An 18,856-nucleotide genomic window follows, 5' to 3' on the forward strand; every position below is an offset into this window, starting at 1 on the left:
CCATTCTGTTGTTCACTTTTGATTCCTCTACTCCTCTAATTCAATCCATCCCACCACCTTTAACCATTTTTATTCTTTCTCCCCTGACACACATGTTTTTTCCCCCTTGTTTAAAGATGAAGCAACCCACTTCTGACAGCTTCACTGGCAGCCCAACAAAGCAGCACTCGAGGGAACGGAAAAGACAAGACCGAAGTGACGTTTTTAACTCAGTCGTCATTACTCTGTGATAATTTACTGCTAAAAAAAGAGAGAACGTACATCACAGAGATGCAAATGCACACCAACTTGCTGGCAGAGTCACTTAACGTTACGCATGCTTTTGGAAGCACAGACACGTGCAGATGTAAAACTAAACAAGCACATCACAGACTGGCCAGATAGTTATGGTATGCGCACACACTCCCAAAATTAAAACATTCCTTCAAATCTATATTGTTAAGACAAGCCTTAAGAAAACTAATCAATCACCAAGGGAGTTAGCAATTCAGAAAAAAGGGGGGTGTCAAAAATGCCCAATTTACACCACCCAGGGGAAAAATCTTGACACCATGCCAAAGACAACTCGTCTCCGCAAATCAGCTCAAGGAAAAAGGATGACAATGTTTAAAAGTTACTCACCGCTTCCTGCCCTCCCCCCTGGCTGTGCTGGGAATGAGGTGGAAGGGGGGAAGAAACACACTAACCGACAGACAATCTCAGGAGGGGGCAAAGAGAGCCGCAGCAGTGCAGCAGCCTGAAGCAAACACTTTCAGCGGCACTTCTTAATTGAAAAAATCTGTTTTCATTGCTCTGTGATCAGTGAGTGTGTGGGGGAGAGAGAGGGAGAGAGAGAGCGAGAGAGAGAGAGAGAGAGAGAGAGAGAGCGAGAGAGAGCGAGAGAGAGAGGGGAAACGATTGCCTTGAGCTGGGGTGATGAGGAGATGAGCTTGCAGATGGTCAGCAGGGTGAGGGCAGTATGTGTGTGAGTAAAGCAAAAGAGGAAGTGACAGAACGACAGAGTTTTTCAACAGACGGATGCAATCAGGGCTGACCACCAAGCTGGTTGCTGAGAGGGCAAACAGTCCACAACATTAACCCCACCCACGGCCTGACAGCAGCAGTCAGCGTTTTTCCTAAGCTCATTCCCCACTTGCACTTAACCCATAAATGCTCTGGCAGTTTTCTTTTGCAGACATCACGCGATAATGGGACGTAGAGTTGATGCATGAGGATTTAGAAGACCAAGCAGGATTTCAACAAACTTTAGACCAAAACTTTGGTGAAAACAACAGCAACATTCCTGGTTGGAGTATGCACATTCTGTTATTTTTCAGAGAGTTAGAAAGTACAAGAGAAGATTAAAGTGAGTTGAGAGTTGGTGGATGAGCAAAGTGACATAACGTGTGGGTAAGAGTTAACATGTTATTGGTAGTTCTTATTTTCATAGAAGAACACGTCACATTCCAGAAGAAAAATACAAATAATAAGTAATCAACCATTTTTATTTAATGCTTGACATGGAGTTCTGCAGCTGTTTTGATTTCATCCCTTAATGTCTATGACTTTTCACCACATATGGTTTGAAAATAAAAAAGGCCATCCATCCATCCATCCATCATCTGCTACTTATCTTGGTCTGGGTCATGAGGGCCAGCAGTCTAAGCAGCTCAGACCTCCCTCTCTCTATCTCCTCCAGTGGCACACCAATGTGCTCCCAAGTCAGCTGAGAGGTGTAATCTCTCCAGTATGTCCTGGATTTACCCCAGGGCCTGCTCATGCCTGGAACACTGGAAGACCTCACCTAAGAAGCTCCCAGGTGGCATCCTAGTCAGATGCCTCAACAACATCAATTGGCTAAACTAGCATGTGGAAGAGTAGCTGCTCTACTCCGAGCCTCTCCCAAATGACCAAGCTCCTCACCCTTCAGAGGAAACTCATTTCCACTGCTTGCAATCTCACTCTGTCACCACCCGGAGCTTGTGGTCACAGGTGAGGGCAGGAACTTAGGCTGACCAGTAACTCAACAGTGTCACTTTCACACTTGAGTGCCCGGCTGCAAAGAGATGTGTCATAGACAAGTTGCACTCATCGGTGCAGACCGACTCAGACTGATTGCAACCTGCTGGTAATCTGTCTGCATTTGCAAAGTAGCGACAGTTATTTGCAAATCTTCGCCAATCTGTCTGAGCGTGATTGCAGACAGTCTGAGTATGACCCCAACTGCTCTGAGATAGATTGTGTCCCACCAGACAACCTGTACACATCGACTTGTGATCAAAAGGGGTCACCGCAACTACTTGCAATCTGTCTCAGACAAAAGACAGAAAATTCTCTGCAATCACCGGGCTCCCGCCGCCCGGCCCTGGAAGGTATGACTGCACCATAAGGTAAATATTTAGTAACGACAGGAGAAAGTTGGCTTAGACTAGAACACGTAGAAATGTCTAGCTGAGCTCTGTTTCAATGCATCGTACCACACCTCCCAGTACCTCTAAAGCACCGGCGTTAACAAATTATAAACAGTTTAAACTAAAGTATACAACTGTCAGATTTCCCCTTTACCTCATTTTTATGTTGGAGTATTTTTTGGGCAATAGCAGTGACAAATGTGAAAGCATTCCTTTAGTTAAGAGCGCTTTTTTATGCCAGCATTGGGTTTATGGGATTATTTATGGGATTATTGTATGAATTCGATGAAAGATTGGTCTTCTTGAACTAACAGGCGACAAATTTGACTCCAGCTAACTGGAAAATGTTCCTAATTTATGTGGCAGCACATGAATGTATGAAGCCTGTGTGTTCTGTCTTTTCCACACAGCAGCTTAATATTTCGACCCTGAAGACGTGGATATTACACTTTAAGGATGCAGCATGAATGAGCAGCAGTGTTCAACTGTATTAAATTTTAATGCCAATTAGCTGGCCGCAGCTGTACAAGGACTGATCTTTAAGTTTATAGTAAGTAGAGTATTAATGTAGTAGTCCCTGTTCAGCAGTTAATCAGTCTGCTCTGCCTCCTCTATATCCACAGGGGCAGCAGTCTATGGAAACATCTGCTAGAGCACTTTCAAAAAAAGCCCTCTTCTGTCAAAGTTGCACTAATGTTCATTCAGTGAGCAACGGATAACTTAAATCAGCCCAAGCTGACTGCGTCCTTGTAATGGGTCTCTGGATGCCGATTCCTAAACCAACCAAAGCCCAAAATGGCTGACTCTGAAGGGAGGTAACCCCCATTCCTCCCTGCCAGTCATATGTCAAATAAATACAGGAAGAGAAACGGTGCAGTGAGAGTGAGCACAGGAAAGCAGGATCTCTCTGCACCGGTGTGAGCTTGAGGTTTCTGGCACACTCAGCAACTGTGATGTGGGCAGGATGTCATCACTTCTTCAGTGGCGCTCACACTGTGCACCTACTGTTCTCAGGAGTGTGGAACAGCTAGATTCACAGCTGTAAATCTTGAGGGATTTCAGGAGAACAAGCAGGACCGCAGCCAAGAGAGGAGGCTCCTGTCCGCACCTGACAACAAAGACTTGTTCTATGTCCTGAGTACATGCACAGGTTTTCTCCTTACATTTACACATCAAACGCAGACAGAAACACGGATTAAACATGACAACCCCCCAAAAAAGACGGTCATACAGGAACAATTATGATAACAAGATTATGGTCACCAGCTTTAAAAACACACAATTTCTGACAACATCCGCATAGATTAAAGCAGTAATAGGCAACAAATCACCACATCTTATGTTTTCTTTCTGGCTACTATGGAAACTGATCTGCCGCAGTCCACATCACTCAAATCTGGTACAAAAGCCTCCCATCATGCTCAAAATATTCCGAGAATCAGCCTGCTGTGCCAGGCACAATTGGTCCCATTTGTGCAGAAGAAAATAGCAGCAACAAGCAGGAAAAGGGCATCCCCTGACTACACTGCAAGAGCTCTGCTGAGACAAAAGAAAGCCCTCACACCTCACTTTCCTAACGACCAACCTAATGCTTTTGAAAAATTAGACCATTTGTCATGGTTGAAAAGAAGCTGTGGGTGAAGAGAGCCTGAGGTGAGTCCAGGAAAATGTAGAGAGGGAAAGGGAAAAAAAAAAAATCTCCTCTTCCCTCCATCGACACACAGTGAGGATAAGTCATGTACTCATCCCCCTCTTCCCTTGAGGAACAAATGAAGTTATCAATCAACCCCACAGTCCCACAGAGACAGGGAAATGAGGGCCAGAGACATGAAGAGAGCAAAGCTGAGGTGGCCAAAAACACTGCAAAATAAAAGTTGATTGTTTTAAGAAGAAAGCCTGCAGCATTGTAGCAGAGAGCTGTACTAAATGCCCATTATGTACAAATCAATTACATGTGTGATTTGCAGTTATTCATATTCCAGCGTTCTCTCAATACACAGTAAGTTATTGCTATAACAGATTTTTTGTTTTATCAATTTAAAAAGATCTATATCTGAAACAGTACTCATCTATACAACATATTTTTTTTAAAAAGGAGGATATCAGAAAGTAAAAAAAAAAAATGTAGAAATATTAGTTTTACAAGGAAATAAAACAAAACAAAAATCCAAAAACAACTGATTCTTAATCTTATGTAAGGATGTATAGTATATACAGTAATTCTACGGTGCTGTAAATGAGAGTTTTCTTCTTTTATTTTTGATGTCTGAGATACAGACAGATGCCTTGCACACAAGATAAATGTGTAAGGCACATCTGCTAATAGAACAAAGTAATTCCAGACTCCATCCATCCATCGCCTATCCCAGCTGCCATGGGTTGGCAGGCCAGGTACACCCTGGACATGTTACCAATATGTTGCCGGGTTAAAAGAGAGAATTTAGAGTCATTAACTAACCTAAATCCTAACCATATCTCTGGAGTATGGGAGGAAGCTGGAGTACCCACAGAGAACCTATGTAGACGCAACATGCTAACTGTTTTCTTGAGCCCTAATTGTAGACTCCAGAAACAAATTTCTCTGAAAACTTGAATGCTGCTCAGAAAAAATGCAGAGGAAGAAAAAAAGTAAAACTAAAAGAAAGTATAATACAATCAGTTGGCGCGCTCAGCTTTCTGAATCAGTTTGATCAAGACCCCTTCATCTAGCTTGCAATGATAGAAAAACATACAATCTGACTGATCAAACAGTGTCTGCAAAAACAGAGTAATCAGATTGGAAAAGTAAGTGGACACTTTAGATTATTCCTTTAGAATAAATTTGAATCATTCTATAGAATAGAACCATTTTATTATATCAATATTTTAATAACATGCCTTATTTAGGAATTTCATGGAACAGGGCTTTCATTTCCTTCCCAAATCATTTAAATCTGAGAAGACAGTAAAACTTTATTTATAGGGAGGACCACCAATACAAGTTTCTCTTTGACCTCATCTCCTTAATTTGATCATTTGACTCCAAGTAGCTCTTGGGGCTGCTGTTAGCACAGACGTTTACAAACATACACATATTTTTAGTTAATAATGCAAAATCCTTGGAAACTCCAAAAAGGTTCACAACAACTCCACTAGTTTAATGCAGTGTACCAATTTCAACAGTCAAGTAGTTTTCATGCTAAAATCAGATTGATCAGCATTAAAATGACCGTGAACGATAAGAACAGAATCTCAGCCATCTCGTGAAACGCTCAGGTGCAAGAAGATTTCCTGATACAAAGTGTCACGTTTCAACTTAGAAAGTTTGCACAATGAAATGAGTGAAGCCTTAGAGAGTGTGAGCTGTGATCCAGACACTTTTCAAGGCCACGCTTATCGCGTGCAGCCACAAAAAGCCCTGGAATTTGCCTTGTGACCTGGTATGTCCACACAGCTCAGCAATGAACTCATCTCATGATGTCTAGTTGTCAGCTCATTCCGCTCTTTAGCTTGGCTGTTTCTCCCTCTCACACAGTGTGCCTGGTGATGAGGGGAGTGGTGAGACCAAAGACCACTAACTGACAATTAGGCAAAAACAATATGGATGGAAAAGATGGAGTGGGCCCGTACAGAGAGAGAAGATGATAATGACCGAAATAGCTGTGCCTTTGTTTTAAGGAGAATACAAACTTGAGTGATGAGGAGAGAAGAAAATAAATGGACTGTGCTGCTGGGAGAGCAGTCAAGAGAGTGAAATGGAGAGTGAAATGGAGAGAGAGAGGGAGAGAGAGAGGGAGAGAGAGAGGGGGATGAGAAAGAGGAGTTAGCACCCTTTCTTTTCTTCTTTCTGGCCTGGCAGTCAGCCTTTTGGCAGAATGTTTGGTATCCATTGCATATGGGTAACCCTGCAGAGAAAGAAAGACACACACACACACACACACACACACACACACACACACACACAAATACAGGGAGCAAAGTCAAAGCATCACCGCAAACTTTGAGGGGATTTTCGAGGCAGGGTGCTTTCCCCCCCCCATTCTTTAACTCTGAGGCTAACCGAGAAGCCAAGATTGGCCCTTATTAGACAGAATAATTTTCACAGCTGTTTCCGATCTGTTTGTTCTTCACGTGGACCGGGAACATGAGGAGGAGAGAGGAATGGAAAAGCGAGGAAATAAAAGGGAAGGAAGGGAGTAAGAAAGGAAAGAGAGAAGCACCGGCGAGAGATTCCGTCTTATTCTGCGGTAATAAGTCAGCAGCCATCACCTCGTGCAACCAGAGTCTTCTAGGAATTAACAATGTCCTCGCTGAGCTCTTGAGAGCCAATCCTGCTACTTAGACTGATGCTTGGATTTCACGACATCCAGCTGTTTTACTTGCACAAGTAAAGCCCATGAAAATTCCTGCTTACGACGCACATGCACTCTGAAACACATTCTTATGGGAATGAGCTCAAGGAGATCAAGACATTAAGTTCACAGGGGGCCTCGTTTCCTCCGTGTCGTCTTCTCTTTCTTTTCATCTTTTAATTTGTTCATCTTATTCCATCAATGGATATCAGACATCTCTTGGGAATAGCAGACGCACAGATATTTATTCACAGCAAATTCACTAAAATGGACTTCTGTAGTCTCCTCAGTTAGTTGACTGAATATTAACTATTCAGTCAATCAGTCAATTTGAAGTCGGGTACACACGAGGTAATAGCATGTTCATAGTATTTGATAGAGCTGTCAGTCAAACCAACAGGAAACAGCACATTACCCCAAAAAAGCAAAAATCAGCTGTCAGTGCAGTGCCAAAGGCTAGCTACATTGAACTGTATGAAATAATTTTCAGAAGTTAAACAAAGAGATTTATTAACACACATTCAAGTTTTAATTGGTTTTATGTAGCAATTTAAGAAATGTATGGGGATGCAAAAGAACGTTTCCCAGTTATTTCCCTCATTTAAAGGGAAATGACGGAAGTGATGTAGCTAAATGCCAGTTGCGCTACGCTCTTAAAATACGACCAATCTGAGTTCTTTGCCACTTCTGCGGGTCATTCCTCTGGTACAGCACATTTTCCAGCACACAAGGAAACTGCTCTGTAACTGAAAATTTTGGACAGTCCAAAGCAAAAGCATCACTGCAGTGATGAGCAGAGAAATGACTTTTATTTAAAGATGTGTAACTCTCAGGATGCATGCTATGCTTCTAGCAGAATTTGATCCTGTTTCAGCTTCTATTGCAACCGATCTAATTAATAAACATATATATATATATAATTAGTGAACTGCAGTGTGCAGCAGAGGTTCATACATTGACCATTATTTCAGATTTATTTAAATGATCTTCCAGATGTTTCAAACGCCATTTTTCCGATGTTTGCTTGAAACAACATATTTTGTCTCATACTAACTATCAAATGCAGCCTCCAAACTTAAAAAAAAAAAAAAAACAACCCTTTCCCAAAAATATTTATTTAATACATCTCATTATGCAAATATTTCCCATGAATGTACAAGAAAGGACATATAAGACAGCTCAATAAAGGGTTGATTTCATTGTTAATAGCTTGTTTTGTATTAAGTTTTTTAGAAGTGTAACAGGACTTTCAACTTTGGATCTTTTCAAGTTGCGTGACCAAGCAGATGAGTCTTCTGAGAGAATATTTCCAAACAGATTAAATATACTGAAGTGGACTGAGGAGGTGAAGCCAGTTACAGAAAGTATCATCTGTTAAATGTTTAATGATTTGTTTGGTGAATCAGTTTCCAGTAAGGGTTATGATAGCATCCGCCATGCACAGCAGGGGAACTCAAAGGAGGTCCTGAGGAAATTAAACTAACTGTGAAAAATTTCCTTCAAACTTACCCTAACTACAAATTTTACATACAAAAGTTCATTCATCATGAACATAAATGTCAAAGTAATTTTAGACTTTTAAGAATGTCTTTGGTTCTTTTTTCTGGGTGGAATGATTAAGCAGAATACATATTTAATGTATTAATACATAGTTCTAATCCACAAAAATATACTTAAGGATCATATATATACACATATGGAAGGGTATGTATTAGAGATGGACCGATCCGATATTAGGTATCGGTATCGGTCTGATACTGACGTAAATTACTGGATCGGATATCGGCGAGAAATAAAAAATGTAATCCGATCCATTAAATATCAAAAAAGCACCTCACGAAACTTGCGACACGGCGTAACTCGGCTAATAACCGTAGCACGTTGCAGCAGTATGCATCACCTGATAGAGCTGCTGTGTGTATTTGTAGCCTCACTAGCAAACCAGCATTTCATCTCCGAGGAAGTTATCCCAGAGAGAAGTAAAGCAAGTGTGTAAGTTCATCTCTGAATGTTTGTAAAGCGTACCTGCGTTAAGCTTAACAACCGATATATGGAGCGACTGCCTCTCTCTCCCTCTCTCTCCTGCCCCTACTTCATGAAACTCCTTAATGATCAGCTGATCGGCTTTTCTGTCGCGAGTCCGTCTCTCTTCTTTGTTTTTGGCCCACTTTGCACCACAAGGAGGAAAACAGCAGCTGAACAACAGCAGCACCTTTAAGCTTGATAAGCTGTTGTTAGAATTGATTTAATATTACTTTCTAGACCAGGATCGTTTTCTACGCAGCTGACGGCTGGTAACTGTGCAGGGGCGGATCTAGCAAAGTTTAGCCAGGGGGGCCGATAGGGCATTAACAGGGAAAAGGGGGCACAAAGACATACTTTTCTTTCTTATTCTCATTTAAAATGTCTAGCTTTTAATAAATAATTATCTGAATCTTACACCCAAAGTTTTAATCTGATGTAAAATGTATAGAAGTCCATTACTGTATATAGTAACTGTTAAGTCTAATATACCCTAGTAAGCTACAGTACTTTTTCCTTTGGGAAGATACCCTCTGTGCAGTCTGCAATTCTGTAGAAGAAAGACGTTGAATCTATTTAATTATTCTTGAAAAATAATTTATTTCTGTGTATTTTTTTTTTCACACTGCATCAAATTAAAGTTGATTATGTCAATTAAGCATCATGAGGTGGAGGGTGGGGGGTGGTTCCCTTTTTTTTGCTGGGAGTTTGCAACCCTATTAGTTAGGTTGCTTAATATTTCTGCTAAGTACTCTTTAAAATACCAGAATAGGGAGGATGGAGCAGGTTTAAGTTTATTAGATTGATCAGTATTGCTGAACTATGAAATATTTTGGGTGCAGTGTATTTTTTACATACAGGTATAACAGAATAGCTTTAGTGTTGTTGTTTATTTAAACTTGAGTATGAACTTATACAAAATGCAGCAAGATATTAAAAAAACAGTTTTATTGATTAAAAAACACATTATATCGGATTAATATCGGTATCGGCAGATATCCAAATTTATAATATCGGTATCGGTATCGGACATAAAAAAGTGGTATCGTGCCATCTCTAGTATGTATATGTATATTGGGATGTTCAGGAACAATTTTGTTAAATGTCCTTTAGCAAGATGAACTAGAGGTGAGTGGATGCTTTTGGTAGTCATCAACAAGTTTTTTGGCATTATTCTGGCTATTTGACTCTTTTTGGCAGATTTAGTAGAGTTCATCTAAACTGGTTAGTTTCCTTTGAACTGAGCCCATAAATTTTTTATACGGTTGAGACTGGAAATTTAGAAAAGCATTCCAAAAGCTTAAGCCTGCTTTATCAATTCCAAAACCAGTTTTGTGTATTTGGGACCACTCTCCTGTAGGAACATCCAATTGGAGAATTTGTAGGTAGTCCTCCATCATTATTCCATCCACAATGGCAGCAAAACAACCCCAGCCACAGCTCTGGGGCAGAACAGCCGCAGCATGATGCTACCACCACCATGCTTGACAGTCCATACACTATTCTTAGGTTAAAAAGCCTTACCTTCACTCCTCCAATCATACCTCTTGTCACTGTTGTCCGACCATAAAGCTTTTCTCCAAAGGCAATTTGCTCGGCTATGTGGGAAGCTGCAAATTTTAGTCGAGCTTTAAGATGTCCATTTTTAAGCAGGGGCTTCTGCCTTGGCCAACACCCTATACGATACCCTAATCCATAGCGATGTAAAACTCACTTCATTGTGGACAACCATGCTGGTGTTCCAGCACTTCATGGCAGACATGAGTCCTGGTGGCTACTGTTTTTTTCTGAATATCTTAAAACAGTTTTCTCTCATCTGAGGGCGACAGTTTGAGTCTTTGAGAAATTGGGAGAAACATCGAAATAACTTGTACTCGTGTATCATTGTTTTAAGTTATGATCTTGGAATATGTAATTGTTTAGAAATGGATCAAATAGAACTTTACAGCATATGAACCTAAAATTCGTCTTTTTAGAGCAAAAGGAAAGTCAGAGGAACACAGTGACGATCAGACTGATCGAAACAATGAGTGCTCTCATTTTAACGCTGCAAAAAGAAACTACCAGCTGTAGTCAATCATGATCACTAACAATAAGTTAATAGGCCTTGGCCTCATTGTTCATATTATAGAACCTTATGGAACAACGTATTAAAAGAGTGAATCTCTGTATATACTTAAGACTGTATGTATACTTTTTACCATGTGTGGATCAGAGAAAGGCCAAAATAAATTTAAGCTTGTGCACCCAATTCTTTTTTTTAAAGTCATTAAGGATGTATGCTGTATAATCATTGTGTTTGTGTTTCCATTTGTCATGGTGATGCGCACACAAGTAGTCACCACTTACTGGATAATGTCAGAGTGATGTAGGCACCAAACTTTCAACCGAACCACAAATTTTAAAACAGATCTTTCCAAAATTCTCTACAAGACAGTTGTGCTTGTGTCATCTGTGTACAGCGTGTTCATCTGCACAGCTGTGGTTCTGTGTGGGAGAGATGATGCCTTTGTTTATCACCACAGCCACAACTGTGGCCGAAAGCCGCATGCCATGCAAATCCTAAAAATGAGCCCTCTCTCACTTTAGACCTCAGAGGGGGAAAATATTGGGTGGAAACCTCTCAATAACCAGTTCCAAGCATAACACTGCAAAGTTAAACCTCTCACCATACACACAACATGTGCCTTGCTCTCCAGTATCATTAAAAAGCCATCGCCGTGCTCTCTCTCTCTCCTGCACCCAAACAAATGCAATCATAAATTGAGAACAGGGTGGAGGAGCAAAAACATTTCCACAAGATGGAGGCGCTCCCTTTGTGGTGACTGTGGCTTCACAATATGGGACTTCTGGAGTGCTTCCAAAAGAGGCGCGTGGCCCTCTGCTCCGACAACAGCTGAGGCCCTGAGCCCCCCCACGCACATACGCACAAGGACGTACACACACACACAGTCTCTAGGGACCAGCTCTGTGTGACACAGTGACACAATCAATCAGTTGATATTGCTTCTATTGACAGTCCCCAGAAGACTCCTTCTGTTGATCTTCTGTTGATGTGTCACACTTGCTTTTGTCTCTCTTTCCTACTTCACTCGTCCGTTTCCTTGTTCCTTCTTTCAGCCTCAAGTCTGACCTTTAAGTCCATATCCATTTTCTTTCTGCGCTTTCATCCTGTACTCCTGTCTCTGTCCCTATCACCACCATCATCCTTTTCATTTCTATCGCCATTTGAAGAAAATACCACAAATAACCAGACACCTCTCGCCCCCTCCCCACAAGAATTCAATGATCCTAGCCCCTAAATGAATCAGACAACACAAAATGATTCCTTCCTTTTGGGGGATAAATCAAGGGATGGGGAGGGGCATCATTGCACAAAAGCTCATGCATATTTCATATCTACTAGGATACACTTTCTGGTCCATGCATAATGTAGTCACAGTTTAAGGATGAGTGCTGCAAGGTGGGGGTTTAAGACAGGGAAATGAAATGGAAAATGAGACAGCAGAGCAAATGGCCGATCACTCCCTAATTGTAGCAAAGCAGACAAAAACCTCAACATTCCCACTTAAAGTCTGCCTCCAAGTCATTTGTCAGAACAAAGATTAATTTGAAGCTTTTCTAAATGCAAGTGTGTGTCACATTTCCAATTTTTTTCCTTTTAGGAATGAATACTTTTCAGGTGAACAACACTTCAATGCTGAATTATCTCAAAAAACCTCTTGGTTGGATTATAATAAAGCCCGTCAAGACAGTCATGCTATTGCTCAGGCTATTTTAATATCTCTACTGTATTGAGTTATAGATCATGAATAATAAAATAAGATGCTAATCACTTCAGCTTGCATGATCATGTGACTTCTTGTGTTTCTTGCTTGTTGAATTCATCATTTCGCTCTAGTGCAAGAAAAATTGTTTTAGAGCTGACACTGTTTTTGTAACTAACAGGATGTAATGTGTTGTAATAAAATGAAATCCTTTGGGGGGGGGAGGTGAGAAGCACAATGTCAAATTCCCCAAGCAGTAACTGAAGCACGTTTTCCTTGAATTATGCGGCTGATGCAGTTCCAGTCAACCATGTGTCATATCAGCGTCTGTGTGAGGAAGCTAAGCTACTTGTCCCATCAGTGAACATCCTCTATTCTGACACTTAGTAAGAAGACTGAGTAAGAAGGGTCAACAACTTCACAGTGACAAAGGAAATCCCTCCTCATTAATGGATTTAACACAAAGCTGTTGAAGTGCCTAATTCCTGTACTTTATGAGTGGATGTACATTTAGACAGGAAATGCATTCAAAGTAAAGACGGTCTTAAACGCAGATGGAAACAGGACAATAAGCTTCATGGTAACAGCCTGTTTAACGAGGCCTGGTGTTGGTTTTCCTCTGTTTTATAGCCTTACTTTTCCTGCTTTTCCTCAATGAATTCTGCTTCATTTGCCGTTTTCATATTTCCCCGACCTTCTCCATCCTCTCTTTCTTACTCTGTCTGGGATTGTCGATGGTTGAGGGAGTCATTTCAGAAATCCTCTTCGTTCCTTCTCTAAAGTCTCATTTTTCAACCCATATGCACAACGCATCGAGAAATACTGGAGATGCATTTCCATCTGCCACATGGGATGTTCGCAGTCCAATTTTCATCAAACAGATGTCATATATCAACCTCTCTCTGAGGACGCCACACTAAAACAGCAAGCAAGGGAGGGACCAGAGGGGAAAAAAAACAAAAAAACAAGGAACAAAGGAATGATCAGGAAAGCCTTTTAAAAGCAGCAGGCGGCATAATGTCAGACCTCACATGCTACAATGCATGCACACAGACAATCGCACTGAACAATGGTGAGGATGTGGTTACCACAGCATTATGCATTAAATATTCACAAGATCTTTGACTCTACTTTTCCTCTCCTTCATTTCTTCTACCATCAAGATTCTCTCTCCTAAACAATAAAGGAAGTAATTGGTGTTGAACTCGCTTTTCCATTGAGACTTCCCATTGTGCCTTTGCTCTCAGGCTAAAACGCACCATAAAGGTTGTCAGATGGGCTCATTATGATTTGTTGGTGCTGAGCAGAAGTCATCAGTCATAAAGAAAAGAGGGGAGGTAGCTGGCAGTATGGCTAGATGGTGATTAGATAAATTGGTAGATTAATGGGTAGATAAATGACCCCGATACATCTGGTGTTAACATAAAGTAGTGCCAATTATAGTAACTCACTAAATAGATGAAACCCATGAAATCTGGTTGTAAATTTTTTCTAAAAATGCTGATGAAACATTATCAAAATAAGACTGATGTGCAGTCTGAGATACATCTGTAAGTACAGTATATTTAAAGTCATTTTGCAATGCAGCCTGCTAAGCATATGTGGAGTTATAAACGTAGAGCAAAAAAAAAAATAACAGTCCATCACAATGCTTTGAGATAGGTCGTGATTTGCTAACATTATAGTCACATAAAAATTGTTTTGCACGTCTGCTGTTTAGGACAATCACTATCTTAAGGCTTGATTATATTTCCATATCATGCCGCAGGTCAGCTACAGTCGGCTCAAGTTCAAGTGATGTAAACTTCATCATCAGGCAGTGAGAGCATACGTCTGTGTGTCTCTCTGTTTTCTGGGACCACGCAGACTGATCGTGGAAAATTTTACTTCACAGCGCACCAACTACGCATTGCATGCTGGACGTCAACCAGACATCAAAGAAGTAAAACAAAAACACCAAGTTGGCTATTGGGTGTCCAGCTGTCCATATCAATAACAGAGAATAACCATAGTTTCAATTAGGGGTATTAGCATGCTATGCTAACATTTGATAATTGACACTACTAAAGCACAACTGAGGCAGACATTTTAATCATAAAACTAGATTTTCAAAAACCTACAAAGTTCAGCTAATGATTATTCTTTAAGCTACATTGTCTGTGGACCCTAGGCATGTCTTCATAGTTCTGTGGCAAACCCATTCAAGAATTTTAAAAATATTTTAGACTAAACCAAACTAGTGGACAAGCCTGATCAACAGATCAAATAACACTCCATATCCTTAGAGCCATGCCACTTTGATTATTTCAAAAGTCTTACCCATCACACAAATTAATATAATTACAGCAGCATTAAATAAAAAACTCAATTTTCTCCCAGTATGTGTCAAAATCTAACATAATGTACAAGAGTAGATAGTCTAGTGGAAAACCAGAGCACAAAATGTAATGAATGTATGCAAATATTAGTGGTGCAACGGATCACGGTTGATCCGTAATCCGAACCGATCCCACTCCACGGTTCGGGACGCACGTGAAAGAAGAAAAAAAAAAGTATGTGTATGGTCCGCGTGGTGGGTCTGTCAAGCGATAGTTATGGCCAGCACTAGCGGTTCAAGTGGAGGAGCAGAGGAGTTTGCGGTATTTAAGCAGCCCTTTGCTCCCCAATCCGACCGGGCTAAAGCTATTACAAAAGCTACTGGGGTGTTTAGCTGCAGACGGGAGGTCATATTCCGTTGTGCAAAACAAGAGGTTTAAACTATGATGAACGTGCTTGAGCCCCGCTATGATATCCCGTTGCGCGTCCACTTTAGTGGCAAGATCGTTCCAAGCATGTATGAGCAGGAAAAGTTTAAAGTTATGGCTGAACTGTCCCAGGCATCTTCTGTTGCCCAACTACAAATGGACATGGAAAGCTACGTGACCGTGACAGCTCATTATATCACAGAGGAGTGCATATAATAAGCAGTATGTGTTATTGTAGGGTCTACTTTACAATATAAAGCACCTTGAGGCGACTGTTGTTGTGATTTGACGCTTTATAAATGAAATTGAATTGAACTGAATTGAGTGGTAGATACAAAGCCCTATACTGCCCTATATTGTACCATAATTTGTTTTTATATAATTGCATGGAATGAGTCTTGAGTTGAATGTTTTTAACAGGCAAAAAATACTTCAATAAATAAATAAGTAAATGTTAATTTTTTTTCTTTTTTCGCTGATCTGAAAATTGATCCGATACGTGACTTAAAACCGTGATTCGATCCGAACCGTGAGATTTTTGATCCGTTGCACCATGGCAAATATGGTCCAGACACATTAACTGTAAACTAACAAAACAGATGATTAATGGATGGGTGAGTGGATCTTATGGTTTACACCACATGACCAATCTTCCTCTTGCTACTCAGATGTACCAACTGACTGTTACAATCACCATTTGAGCACCAGTCCTTTGGGTGACTGGTCCAGCAGCATCCGACGTCCTCAAACCCCCGAACTCTAACTCAGACAAGAGTTTCCTAAAAACTCGTCTGACCATTTGTTAACATTTAATTTTAAAATAGTGAACAACTAAACACTCAACTATTTAATTGCACTAGATGTCTTTCTGAAGGTACTGTAACGAAATTTAAAGTAGTGCTTAACTACTTAAGTTATCTTGTTAACGCCATGTGCCAACACAATGCAAAGCAACTACCTAAACTTCACTCCCACAGAGGCCAATTGTCTTGTTAGTAGTGTTACACCCTCATTACGTACAATGCTGGACTCTGTAGCTCCACTTGGGGGAAAAATAAAAAATTGAGAGGTGACTGTCTGGTGACTCCTTGGTACAAATCACAAATGGCATGCATTAAAGCAGATAACTTGTGCGTATGGAAGGAAATGGTATTGCACTCATTTAGAAGATCTTCATTTGGCCTGTTGCTCTATAGCAAAGCCCTCTGTAAAACTAAACCATCTTTAAGATGTAGCAAATTTCATTTTTCATGTAAATATGAAGTCAGTAGCCTGTGTTGATGTAAACATGGAGTTCCACAGGGTTTTGAGCTGGTACCAACATATTTATCCTTCCATATTATTAGAAAACATCCAAACATTTTCATTGATGTGCCGATGATACCCAGTGTTAATGATCTATTAAGCCAGATGACACAAAACATTTAGATACAGGCAGGCAAAAAAAAAGTTTAAAAATAAAAAAGTCATTCTATTTCACCCTAAAAATCTCTGAAATATGGCGTCTAACCAGAAGTCTAAATCCTTCTCACATGGAAAGTCTTGATTATTCAGGCCCCATCAAATCTTATAGACCTCACAGTATAGTATTATCCTCAAAGAGCCTGTCACTCTCTGACTCCAGGCTGGCTTGAGTTTTCTAGAGAGTTGTAAATCTAATATTTGGATGAAAATGTTTTCAGATTGAATAATGTTCTTGATAAGGCCCATGTCTCAAATGTAGCATAAATGACATACTGTGAAAATTACTAAGTACTGACATAAAAGACATCAGTTATGCATAGTCATTATGAGAAATAGATTGTGTCCTTGAAAACAGCATCTATTCAATCTAAAGTTAAAAAGCAAAACGTGGCTTGGCCTAATCTGTCACCTAAAGCTAATTCAAGTCTGAACTCATTCATATCAAATGCACATCAGAATCTCAACTGACTTGGCAACTAGTTAGGGGAACTGTCTGTCAATATATAACAATAACTATAATTTCCCCTTTCCCTCTCCCCCTCCCAAGGTTTCTCTCCGTCCTTCCTTTTATCCTTCCCGTTCTCCCTGCCTGTCTGCTGGTGTCCTATCTGTGTCCAGGCTTTTCTGTGCATGGTTCAGGGCTTCTGTCTGACTAAGATGATTCCCTTGTGGCGCCATGAAGCGAGACAGAGAGGGGAGGGAAAAAAAATCTCATTAAAAAAGGGATCATCTGCTGTCAGCTACCAGCCCGGCCCCAGCCAGCCTCGGACACAGAAGAAATACAAATGGCCAGAAAGACCCACCAGTAATTTGGAGTGGTGCCATCTTGCACACTGCTTTGTGTCAGCTGTATATTGAACAGAGCAGTTTCTTAAGGAAGAAAGACTGAGAACTCTCATGCAGCAATGGAATATAAGATAATCACTTCAGAGAAATAATCATCTAATGTTTGTTTATGTTTTGTTTCAGTTTCTATACATGCAAAAAGACTTCAGAAGTAGTTAGCAAAACCAAAAGAGAGCAGCTTTACCAGGCTATAGACACCATGAGGTATTTCTTTTGAAACACCAAAACCTAAAAGAAGAGCACCACAAGAAAATAAGGTGGTAAATGAGAAGATTTTCTACTGTGAAAAGCAATAAAGCGAGATGTAATTGCTTAATTTAAAGATCTGGCTTCAATTGGATGCTTGGTTAGCTCCAATGGAAAATTGGATAACAGAACAAAGAAAAGAGCAGCAGTAATTGTATCAGTCTCACAAATAATGATAGTCATTATCTATTAATAAAGTTATTGATCAAGGCTTAGAAACCTTTTAAAAATCTAACTAGAATATGAAGGACAGAAAAAACCCAGCAGCAGAAACATCAGCTTTTTCAGAGCATTTGAAAGTAAATAACAGCTGTACCCAAATGAAGCATCATGGGTATCGTCGATTTCTCATTTAAGACTGGAAAACAGGCACACAGACATCCGCTCTCGCTGCCTGATGACGAAATTTACATCACTTTTGTATACATTTCTCTCGTTTTGTATACATCCCTCTTCACTGTATATATTTCTCCTGCATGCTGTGTATTCCTGCTGTCGACCATTTATATTTTATTCCAGCACAGTCTGTGTGGAGCAACCACAATTTCATTGTACATTTACAGTGGTACATCTTTATAACATCTTTGCAGTTTAAATCAATTGCTCTTCGCTCAAACTGAAAAAAGGAAGTTTGGTAAAGTCAGACTGCAAAAAACTTCCTAATTGGTAAAAAAAAGTGTTACATTTGTCTTTGTGTTATAATTGTAGAAGAAAGGAGCTTCTTCAAACCAAAAATAATCCAAATGTGCCTTGCTGCCCTATTTTGCCTAATGATACCATCCATGCCACTTGCATTGCAAATTTCACCTGAGAAGGTTTCCTCATCACAAAAAAATACCCCCATTCAAATTCAGCACTCATTAGCTAAAATGAAAGTTAGAGAGTTTTTTGCACTACAAAGGTTGAAACCATGAACATGTAAATCAATGCAAAAAAGAAAAGGGGAGCTCAAAAGAAAAAAAAAAATAAGAGCGAATAAGAGAAAAAGGAACTGCTCTACTAATAATGTACTGGTGGTGCAATAGGTCAAATTACGCCACCTGGGT

General features: G+C 40.2%; 1 protein-coding gene across 3 annotated transcripts in view; it reads right to left on the minus strand.

Annotated features, from left to right (window-relative positions):
- The window catches only part of prickle2b (prickle homolog 2b), an 86,511-nt gene that overhangs the window by 48,036 nt on the left and 19,619 nt on the right, over positions 1 to 18,856 (minus strand). Inside the window, exon 1 of one of the 3 annotated variants that reach the window (XM_005450298.4) lies at positions 622 to 813. The exons of the other annotated variants lie outside the window; for them this stretch is intronic. The gene's annotated coding sequence lies outside the window, so the exon portion shown is untranslated. Of the gene's footprint in view, positions 1 to 621; positions 814 to 18,856 lie in introns of those variants that run through there. 3 annotated transcript variants of the gene reach the window in all.

This window comes from Oreochromis niloticus, linkage group LG5 (assembly GCF_001858045.2).
Source record: "Oreochromis niloticus isolate F11D_XX linkage group LG5, O_niloticus_UMD_NMBU, whole genome shotgun sequence".
NCBI classification, from domain to species: domain Eukaryota; kingdom Metazoa; phylum Chordata; class Actinopteri; order Cichliformes; family Cichlidae; genus Oreochromis; species Oreochromis niloticus.